Source organism: Lolium perenne, chromosome 3 (assembly GCF_019359855.2).
Source record: "Lolium perenne isolate Kyuss_39 chromosome 3, Kyuss_2.0, whole genome shotgun sequence".
In the NCBI taxonomy this organism is placed as follows: Eukaryota; Viridiplantae; Streptophyta; class Magnoliopsida; order Poales; family Poaceae; genus Lolium; species Lolium perenne.
In genome coordinates, this window is record NC_067246.2 from 312,151,962 (window position 1) to 312,162,018 (window position 10,057).

Below are 10,057 nucleotides of genomic sequence, written 5' to 3' on the forward strand. Positions count from 1 at the left end.
CCAGAACTCCTGTTATGCATACAATTTCACGATCCCAAGATCATTCCATCGTGAATACATAACCGAACTGATACCAGATTACATCATCCATTACAGTACCGAAATAACATTAATAAGGAAGTCTTACATCATAGGCCAGCAAGGCCGAAGTTCAACAAACAGCAGCGGAATTTATTTGACTCCAAACAGCGGTGGAACCCACGTCAGGCCTTTACCCTACAGGCGGCTGACTGGGAGAGCGACCTAGTTCGCGTCTTCGGCGTCGTACTCCTCTTCTTCGTAGTACTCCTCTTCAAAGTCTGGCCAAGTAAATAGCCAGGACAACAATGCCAATGAGTACGTTTGAATGTACTCGCAAACCACCTTAGAGAGAAGTAAAGGATATGCAATATGGCAGTAGCAAGGAACAGGCACTAATCTAGGGCGACAAGGAGCGAGAGGTGGTTCCTCTCGAGAGTATGACATCTTCATATTGTTGTTGAAAAACTTTTCTGTAAACCATTTTATTTGCAGACTAATAGGTAAGAGTGACCCAATTTCTTTCCCGGCCATCTCATATGGCCAACACAAAACATTTCAGCTTTCCACCGTACCTCCTAGGTACACTTTCCACCAGTCCCTCTGGCATCACTTTCCCAAAGCAATATTTGAGAAAACACTTTTGTAAAACAAAAACTCTTCAGGCTAAGCAACAGCCTTCCCGACCGTCCATAACCGCGGACACGGCTATTTGAATATTTTTCACTCTGCAGAGGTTGTACACTTTCCCCACAAGATCCGATAAATCCGCCGTGATCATCCCTGGTTCACCAAGCGTCAAAACGCGAGGCTCGGATAACCGATCGTAGTTTTTCGCTTGCTCGCCATAGCCTAAGACATGCCGCCTAGAGTTGTACCTCCCAACACCAGAGTCCGAGGGGTCGTTTACCCAGGAGTAGCAAATTCCCCGACCAGCTCGACCCTCCGGAATACCGCGACCAACTGCGGAGCATTATTCAATGGGAGCTCATAGGTTGTACCCCTGCCATCTGTCCGAGACGGAAAGGCGTTCCCAGTTCATCGGGAAGGCCACGGTCGATAGGTGTCCATGCTCGGACTACCCCTTACATTTGCAGGACCCAAACTAAGGCGAGACAAACTACTACGCTACGCCCCGTGCCCACTTTGGGGTAATGTGGTTGCACTGTCTTTCAGTCCGGGTGAGTACTTAGGCGCTAAAGTTTTCGAAAATATTTTCTTTCCTCCACTTGCCTCCAGCAAATCTCCTTTTTAGAAACTTTTGCCTTTTTATAAACCACACTTGGGCAGGGCTACCCCATTCCAAGGTTTTTGAAAAGCTCATTTTCAGGAAAACATTTCCATAACCATTTTTCCAGGGCTCCCAACCTATAGTCCAATTCTTCTTCAAAAAAATGGCGACAAGGATGACAAGGTGATGAGCACCATATCACTAATAGAGGTGTGATCAGTAGGTACCAATGAGGGCTGCACCCTAAGGGTGGATTAATAAAACTCCGGGTGGCGTTAACCACCGACATAGTAAATAAAAGATATGCACTTTATAAAACCTGCAATAATGCAAGAGCAAGATATATAGGATCAGAGATGCATCAAGAGGTGGCTTGCCTTGATCAGCAAAGTGCCCCTGGTCTTCCTCTTCAATCCCTCCAAAGTCTCCTCCTCCTTCGTTTTCGGCGGTGTTCGAATCTAGCGTCGCAAAAAGAAAACAACAAGCCATACCAAATCAACAAACCACACCAGAATAACTCACACAAAAATTTGGGAAAAATACAGTATGTAAAGGGTTACTAATGCAAGCTACTGAAAGTGGTTTCATCCATTTATGATTTTTAAAACAAAAGATATGATTTTTGCAATTCTAGAATTGACTTAGGAACCATTTAAATGGTCTAAATCTTTCTGTATGTCATAAAAATGCATGCAGCATACCTACTGAAAACTAATAACATGTAGAGTACACATGCACAAGAATCTCATGCAAATATTTTTTTTAATGACCTAGGTAAATTAACTAAGGCAGAAACCAGAGCATACAAACAACAAGCCACACCAGTATCAGAGCATTACCAACCAACACCAAACATACCCCTGGATAGGTGAGACTAAATGTGAACTAACCCCACTGGTTTGACATTTTTCTGATTTGTAAAAGATTTTATAAAAATCAAATACTGAAAAGATGTACTGTTTTAGTAATTAAATTCTTGGAATTAAACTATAACTCTTAAAAATATTTCCTTTGGCACAAAATTACCCTATAGATATATCTACCAGTAGCACTTGGGTTTGTCTCAAAATCTATTTTAGTTTTCAAAATAAAAATCATTTTCTGGCTCTCTGGACAGATCTTGTTTTCTAAAACAATTTAAATACAGGAAGCTCCTGCATGCTACACTAGTGTCAAAAAGAATCTACTAACATACACTTCACAACCAAATTAACCTCATGCAAAAAGGTTTCATAAATATCACACACTAAATAAATTACACAATCAGATACTTTTTAGGTATTCATTTAACAGCTCATTTTTTACAGCACTAAATCACATGCATGCAATTGTTTATGGTTAAGAAAACATCTGTGAGCATGTAGGAACTTGAATCAACTCATTTGGTCAGTGGATGAATTTGTGGTGATTTAAAAACTAAGCAGGGAATTACTGGCAGGTTAAAAGGAAGAAAAGGAAGAAAAGGAAGGGGCCGGCGCTGCTGGGCTTGGCCAGATTCGGCCCAGCAGCGGCTCCGCAGCGCGGGAGCGCCGTTTTGAAACGGCCCCGTCGTGGCAGGCCACGTTGGCGCCTGGGCCCGCATGGGTTTGCATGCACCCGTTGGATCAAATCCAACGGTGCATGCCACCTTCGTCCTCCTCTACGCGGCTAGGCGGCCGGCGGCAAACCCTGGCGTCGGCAGAGAGCTCCCGTGCTCACCTGGGGTCGCAGAAACTGGCGGCGTCGGGTGCGTTGGATGCGGGAGAGGGCGGGCTACCGGTTGGTGGTCACGGCGACGAAGACAGGAACGGTCCGGCGACGGTCGACGGCGACGGCCACAGACGTTTGCTCGTCGGGGAAGCGTCTACGGGCGAACCTGGGCAGCAGGAAAGGTTGCATTAGATGAAGGGAAAAGAGGGGCTCCTGTGAGAAAGAAAAATGGGAAGGACTGGCGACGATCCTGATGGCAACCTTCACCGGAAGTCCGCGAGCGTCGAGCTCAAGCACGGCTAGCAGGGAGGAGAGGAGCTCCACTCCACGAGGGAGATGAGCTGGTGGTGTGAGGGGGTTCTGGTGGCGAGAGGGTTTGGACGAAGGGATACTGCGCCATTTTATACCGTGTCGCGCGGTGCACGGTACACCCAGTCCGGCGAGTGTGAAGCAAGGTGGCGGAGGCGAGGGATTGGCGGAGAAGGGCGGTGGGATACGGGTTGGCACGACGGTGTCGCCATTTGGACGCGAGCGCGCGTCGGCAGCGACGTGAGAGGAGAAGACGCGCTGGCGACAGTGGCGCCTGCCAGGCGTTCGACAGAAATACTGGGCATGTCGACGACGGTGGCGTGCAGGGGGATGGGAGAGGACGGCGTGGCGCTTGTCCCTGAGTCACGTGAACCTCTCCCGAACACCTCAGGGTCGTCCAGGAGCACAGACACGGGGAGGTGAGGTTGCCACCGTGGCCGTGTCCATGCCGGCGTGCATGGTGGCCATTGGGGGTGCGCGGCGTGTGCCTGTGAGAGGGAGGGCACAGGGGATGGCCTAGGAGAGGTAGAGGGATGCAGCGACCGTCTCTAGCTTGCTGGCCTCGTACACAGAGCAGCAGGGAAAAAGAGAGGGAAGTCGTCTCCCGTGAGGTGTGTACAAATGGGAGAAGTGATAGGAGAGAGAGCTAGGGTACGGTGATAGGGGAGGGACAGGAGGGGAGGAGTAGGAAGGTAGGGGAGTGCAGACATGCATGCTCCAGTTTTGGCAGCACTTGGTTTGGATCGAGGCCAAAGTGGTATGACTACACAAACCATCCGGCCACTTCTTCTCTCCCATATCTCTCTTGCACACATGGTGCCAAATGCCTGCACACACACATGTGATCGTGGTGTGGAGTGTGAGAGAGCTGAGAGAGTAGAGAGAGGTGAGATGGGGTCAAATTTCTGTCCACCATGCATGTGGTTTCGAAGGTGAAGAGAAAGAGAGAGATATATAGAGAGAGATGCAAATGGGAGATGTGGTGAGCATGGATGGGTAGCATGGCATGGCCGGCCAATATTCATTTAGCAAGGCAAGTGGACCACCAAGTGTGCATGGTGAGGAGAGTGAGGGAAACATGAGAGGAAAAATAATGTCAAAAAGAAAAGGGAGAATAAGCGGGAGGAACAAGTTAGATAGCACATGGTCTATGTGACCAAACTTGCTCAATGACACATTTTGGGATTTTTGTCATGACCAATGTGAAGTGATATAGGTCAAGAAAATGATGAAAATGGAATGTGTTCATTAGCACACGGCTAGGGAAATTTTATAATCAAATTTGGTTGAGAATTTAGAGAGAAAAGTCACACACCAAAGTGACTACAATTAGATCTTAGAAGGTCCATCTAAGCATTAGAGGCTTAAGACCTAGGGTGTAGTGAGAAAGGGAAATGTGATCACTCAAGTAAATAGAGAGAGGTGAAATGCTCCAAGTTGTGTCATGGTTAATTTCATTCAAACCATAAATAAAGAGTTTCACATGTAGAAGGGTTTTGGGGTTTTTAGTGATTGACACACAATGTAATTTTCACAAGTAACCACCACACATAACCGACAATTAATGCAAGATCAACTATATGCATGCAAGGTTGAAAACAGAAAAAGTTTTTGTTGGCACAAAAATTTGCGTTCCAAATTTTTAAATCAATGCATAAAAGTTGGGTTGTTACAAACCTTCCCCCCTTAAAATGAATCTCATCCTCGAGATTCGGTGGCTAAGAACTGAAGAGTGCGGGAAATTCCTTCCGAAGTTGATCCTCTCGTTCCCAAGTGGCTTCTTCCTCGGAGTGATTAGTCCACTGGACCTTACAGAATTTGATCTTTCTTCTTCGGGTGAGACGGATAGCTTCTTCCAAAATCCGAAGGGGTACCTCACGGTAGGTTAAGTCGGTGTTGAGGTCGAGGGTGCGATAATCGATGTTCTTGAATGTCTCAGGCTTGTCAGGCACTTGGAGGCATCGTCGAAGTAGAGAGATATGGAACACATCGTGGAAATCTGCTAATTCAGCAGGCAGTTCCAGTTGATAGGATACTTCACCTCGACGAGCGAGGACCTTGAAGGGCCCAATATATCTGGGGGCAAGCTTCCCTTTGACGTGAAATCTCTGCATTCCCTTGAGTGGAGTGACGCGAAGATAAGCATGATCTCCAACCTTGAAGGTCAATCCACGTCGCTTGGAATCAGCATAACTCTTCTGGCGGGATTGAGCGGCCTTGAGGCGATCGCGGATCAGTTGAACTTGTTCTTCAGCTTCGCGAAGATGGTCTGGTCCAAAAACTTGACTATCCCCGGTCTCGGACCAGTTGATAGGGGTTCGACAACGGCGACCATATAGGGCTTCAAAAGGGGCCATCTGCAGACTGGCTTGGTAGCTATTGTTGTAAGAGAATTCCGCGAAGGGTAGACAATCTTCCCATTTTGCTCCATAGGCGAGGACACAAGCACGAAGCATATCTTCAAGAATCTGATTTACTCTTTCGGTCTGGCCACCGTTCTGCGGGTGATAGGCGGTGCTGAAGGTGAGTTTGGTACCGAAAGCTTCATGCAGGCTCTTCTAGAATCTCGAGGTAAATTGGGTACCACGGTCAGATACGATCCTCTTAGGAACACCGTGGAGACTCACAATTCGGGACACATATAGGTCAGCTAGCTTGGTACCATTATAGGTGGTCTTCACCGGGATGAAATGAGCAACTTTGGTAAGTCGGTCAACGATAACCCAGATGGAGTCGTGACCGCGCTGAGATTTAGGCAATCCTGTAATGAAATCCATTCCGACTTCTTCCCATTTCCATTCGGGGATCTTGAGGGGTTGGAGTAGTCCCGCTGGTCGTTGATGCTCAGCCTTCACTTTCTGGCACACGTCGCAACGAGCAATGAAAAACGCTATCTCGCGCTTCATACCGTGCCACCAAAATTGTTTCTTCAGGTCTTGATACATTTTGGTTCCTCCGGGGTGAATTGAGTAGGGGGTGTCGTGAGCTTCCTTCATGATGAGTTGCTTCAAGTCTTCGATATTAGGTACACAGAGGCGTCCCGTGTACCACAAAACTCCTTTGGCATCAATGGTGAAGCCAGGAACTTCTTCCCTATCCATCCTACGCTTGATTCCTTCAATACTTTCATGCCCCACCTGAGCTTCTTTGATCTGATCAAATAAGGTAGGCTGCAGCTCAAGATTTGCCAGGAAACCGTGTCTAACCAACTCGAGGCCGAACTCCTCAAGTTCTTCATACAGCCTGGGTTGAGCAATCTTGATCAGGGCGTTCAGCGAACACGGCTCTCGACTAAGGGCATCGGCTACGACGTTGGCTTTACCGGGGTGATAATGAATGCCGAGGTCGTAATCCTTGATGAGCTCCATCCATCTGCTTTGCCTCATGTTCAGCTCCCGCTGAGTGAAAATATACTTCAGGCTCTTGTGATCGGTGTAGATCTCGCAGCGATTCCCAACTAAATAATGACGCCAGGTCTTCAGGGCATGAACCACCGCAGCAAGCTCTAAGTCATGCGTGGGGTAATTCATCTCGTGCGGTCGAAGTTGCCTTGACAGATAGGCTATCACCTTTCCTTCTTGCATCAGCACACTTCCCAAACCAAGTTTCGATGCATCGCAGTATACATCAAAATCCTTGGTGATATCAGGCATGGTCAAGACGGGGGCTGTGACTAATCTCTTCTTGAGTTCCTGAAAAGTGGCCTCACATTTATCGGTCCACTCGAACTTCTTATCCTTCTTCAACAGCTGCGTTAAGGGTCTCGCAATGCTGGAGAATCCCTCAACGAACTTACGATAATAACCCGCCAATCCTAAAAAGGCGCGGACTTCAGTCTGATTGGTAGGGGCTTTCTTCTCCATGATGGACTGAATTTTGGACGGGTCGACTGACACTCCTCCGGCAGAAATGACATGACCAAGGAATCCTACTTCTTTCAGCCAGAATTCACATTTACTAAACTTGGCGTAAAGCTGATGGTCGCGGAGAGTTCCCAAAACAATCCGTAGATGTTCAGCATGCTCTTCTTCATTCTTGGAGTAGACCAGAATATCGTCGATGAAAACCACGACGAACTTGTCGAGGTACTTCATGAACACCTTGTTCATGAGATACATGAAATAGGCAGGGGCATTGGTCAGTCCGAAGGACATCACGGTATATTCAAAAAGTCCATACCGTGTGGTGAAGGCAGTTTTGGGAATGTCTTACTCTCGAACCTTGAGTTGATGATAACCAGTTCGGAGATCAATCTTGGAGAAAACTCGGGCGCCATTCATCTGGTCGAACAAATCTTCAATCTTCGGGAGGGGGTATTTGTTTTTGATGGTGACATCATTCAGCTTTCGGTAATCCACGCACAGGCGGATAGTACCGTCCCGCTTATCCACAAAGATAACGGGAGATCCCCAGGGTGATGCACTCGGGCGAATCAATCCTTTCCTCAACATGTCATCCAACTGCTTTTTCAACTCAACTAATTCTTGGGGGTTCATCCGGTAAGGGCGTTGGGCGATGGGGGCAGTTCCGGGGACTAGCTCGATGATAAACTCGATATCCCGATCAGGGGGCATACCGGGTAATTCATCTGGGAAAACTTCAGGATACTCACAAGCAACGGGTACTTCATGCAGGGCCGGACTGGCGACACTCTTCTTGCATAAGGCTTTCGATGATGGCATGGTGGCTATATGTTCAATTATCTCGCCGTCTTCAGCAGTCATGGTTATGGCGCGGCGAGCACAGTCGATATGTCCCTTATACTTGACCATCCAATCCATGCCAAGAATAACTTCCAGACCTTGCTCACCCAATACTATCAGATTGGCGTGAAAACGCTTCCCCTGAATATCTATAGGAACATCCTTGCAGGATAGATCCGTTTTGGTGGAGGTTCCCAGAATTTGAACTAGCATAGGCCGTCTCATGATGGTAGGCCTTAAGCCACTCTTTCTAGCGAACGGCTTAGTAACAAACGAATGCGATGCTCCGGAATCAAACAAGACGATGGAGGGTACTGAGTTGACGGGAAACGTACCCAGAACGATATCCGGAGCTTCCTGAGCTTCTTCAGCGTTGACGTGGTTGAGGTGTCCCCTAGCTGGTCCAGCTGGTTTCTTCTGGTTCTGGTTCCTTCCGGCGGCAGTACGGGCTTGACCCTGATTTGGCTTGGGCGCATTGGGGCGCTGAGCAGTGTTCATCTTGTTGGGACACTCCTTGGAGAAATGACCCGGCTGTCCGCAGGTGTAGCATCCATTGGTGGAGGGGCGGACAATGTTGTTCTGGCGGTTGTAGTTGGGATTGTAGTTGCTTCCTCCAGAACGCTGAGGGTTGAAGTTGCGGTTGGGGTTGTTGGGGCGAGGTGTAGGGGGTGGTGTCCTCTGTGGCTGGGGCGCTGGTCTGGGCGGAGGGAAACTGCGGGGTCGCTGAGTGCTGGAGCTGCCTTGCTGCAGCATCGCCTTGCGCTTGCGGTTCTCAAATGCATTCTTGCGCTTGCTCTCAACCATGATAGAGGCATCTACCAGCGACTCAAGGTCTGGGTATGGAACAACCACCAGGATACTCTGCATCTCGTCATGCAGACCATTCAGAAAGCGGTCCTTCTTCTTCTCTTCGGTGTCGGTGTCTTCTGGAGCATACCTGGACAGTGTGGTGAACTTGTCCATGTATTCCACAATAGACATGCTTCCTTGCCTCAGATTCATGAACTTGTCCTTCGTGAGCTTGATCAGTCCCGATGGAATGTGGGTCTTGCGAAACTTGGCCTTGAATTCTTCCCAGTTGATGACGTGTCCTTCAGCTTGAATAGCCTTGACATTCTCCCACCAAGCGCGTGCAGGTCCAGAAAGAAAGTGAGTGGCGAACAACACCTTCTCATCATCGCCGACTCCGGCGACCTCCAGGTTGTTCTCAATGGTGCGAAGCCAATCATCGGCGTCGAGGGGTTCAGTGCACTTGGAGAAAACAGGAGGGTTAGTGCTCTGGAAATCCTTCAGCTTAGAGCGATGGTCTCCATTTCCATTCCCGCCATTATTGTTGTTGGCGTTTCTAGTAGCAAGTTGAGCGAGGTGCTGAAGGGTAGCAAGGTTAGCTTGGCGCTCCGCACGGGCTACTTCATGGTCTTCCATCATAAGGCACAGAAGTTGCACCATGGTTGGGTCCGGAGGTGGAGGGGGGTTTTGGTCTGACCCGCTGGCATTTCCGCTACGGGTTTCAACCATCCTGAAGAAGGGTGGATTCAGATATTAATGGGGAAACAAAGAGAAGGGAAGCCACTTAAAAGGGGAGGGCTTGTTAATAATGCATAATTTTGAAAACGGAAACACGCAAAAGCAAGGTAGGTAAATGGTAACATAACATAGCAGGGGTGCCAAAGGCACAAAAGCATCACACAACAATCATATCCAAACAATCAAGCTCACACTTCGGAAACTACATGAATCACGCATAGGACTAGTTTCAAGGGACGCCTAATATTTGTGGTATCCTATTCGAATCAACTGAGCTTGTCATGTCTTCAATACCTCGAGTCCGGTGAATCTGAGTTGGGGGAACATCGCCAAATATATAGGCTTCGAAGAGGATGAGATAGTAGAATAAGAACTTTCAAAGTTGCTAGGAATCAGAGGGGTGAGAATTAGAAGTTTTTGAAAGGGTAAGAAAGATAGAAGCTAAACTTCTAGTATGTAGGAAAACAATTTTAGTAAATAATTTTACCAAAGTAGTATTTTTCCTAACTAACGCCCATGCTAACTAGGGTCTCCTACAGTCAGGATGGCTCTGATACCAGCTCTGTGGGGCCCCGGACTT

At 48.0% G+C, this 10,057-nt stretch overlaps 1 pseudogene; it reads right to left on the bottom strand.

Moving 5' to 3' along the window:
- Positions 1 to 3,001: 3,001 nt before the first annotated feature.
- LOC139838246 (uncharacterized) lies at positions 3,002 to 9,399 on the bottom strand (annotated as a pseudogene).
- Positions 9,400 to 10,057: the final 658 nt, after the last annotated feature.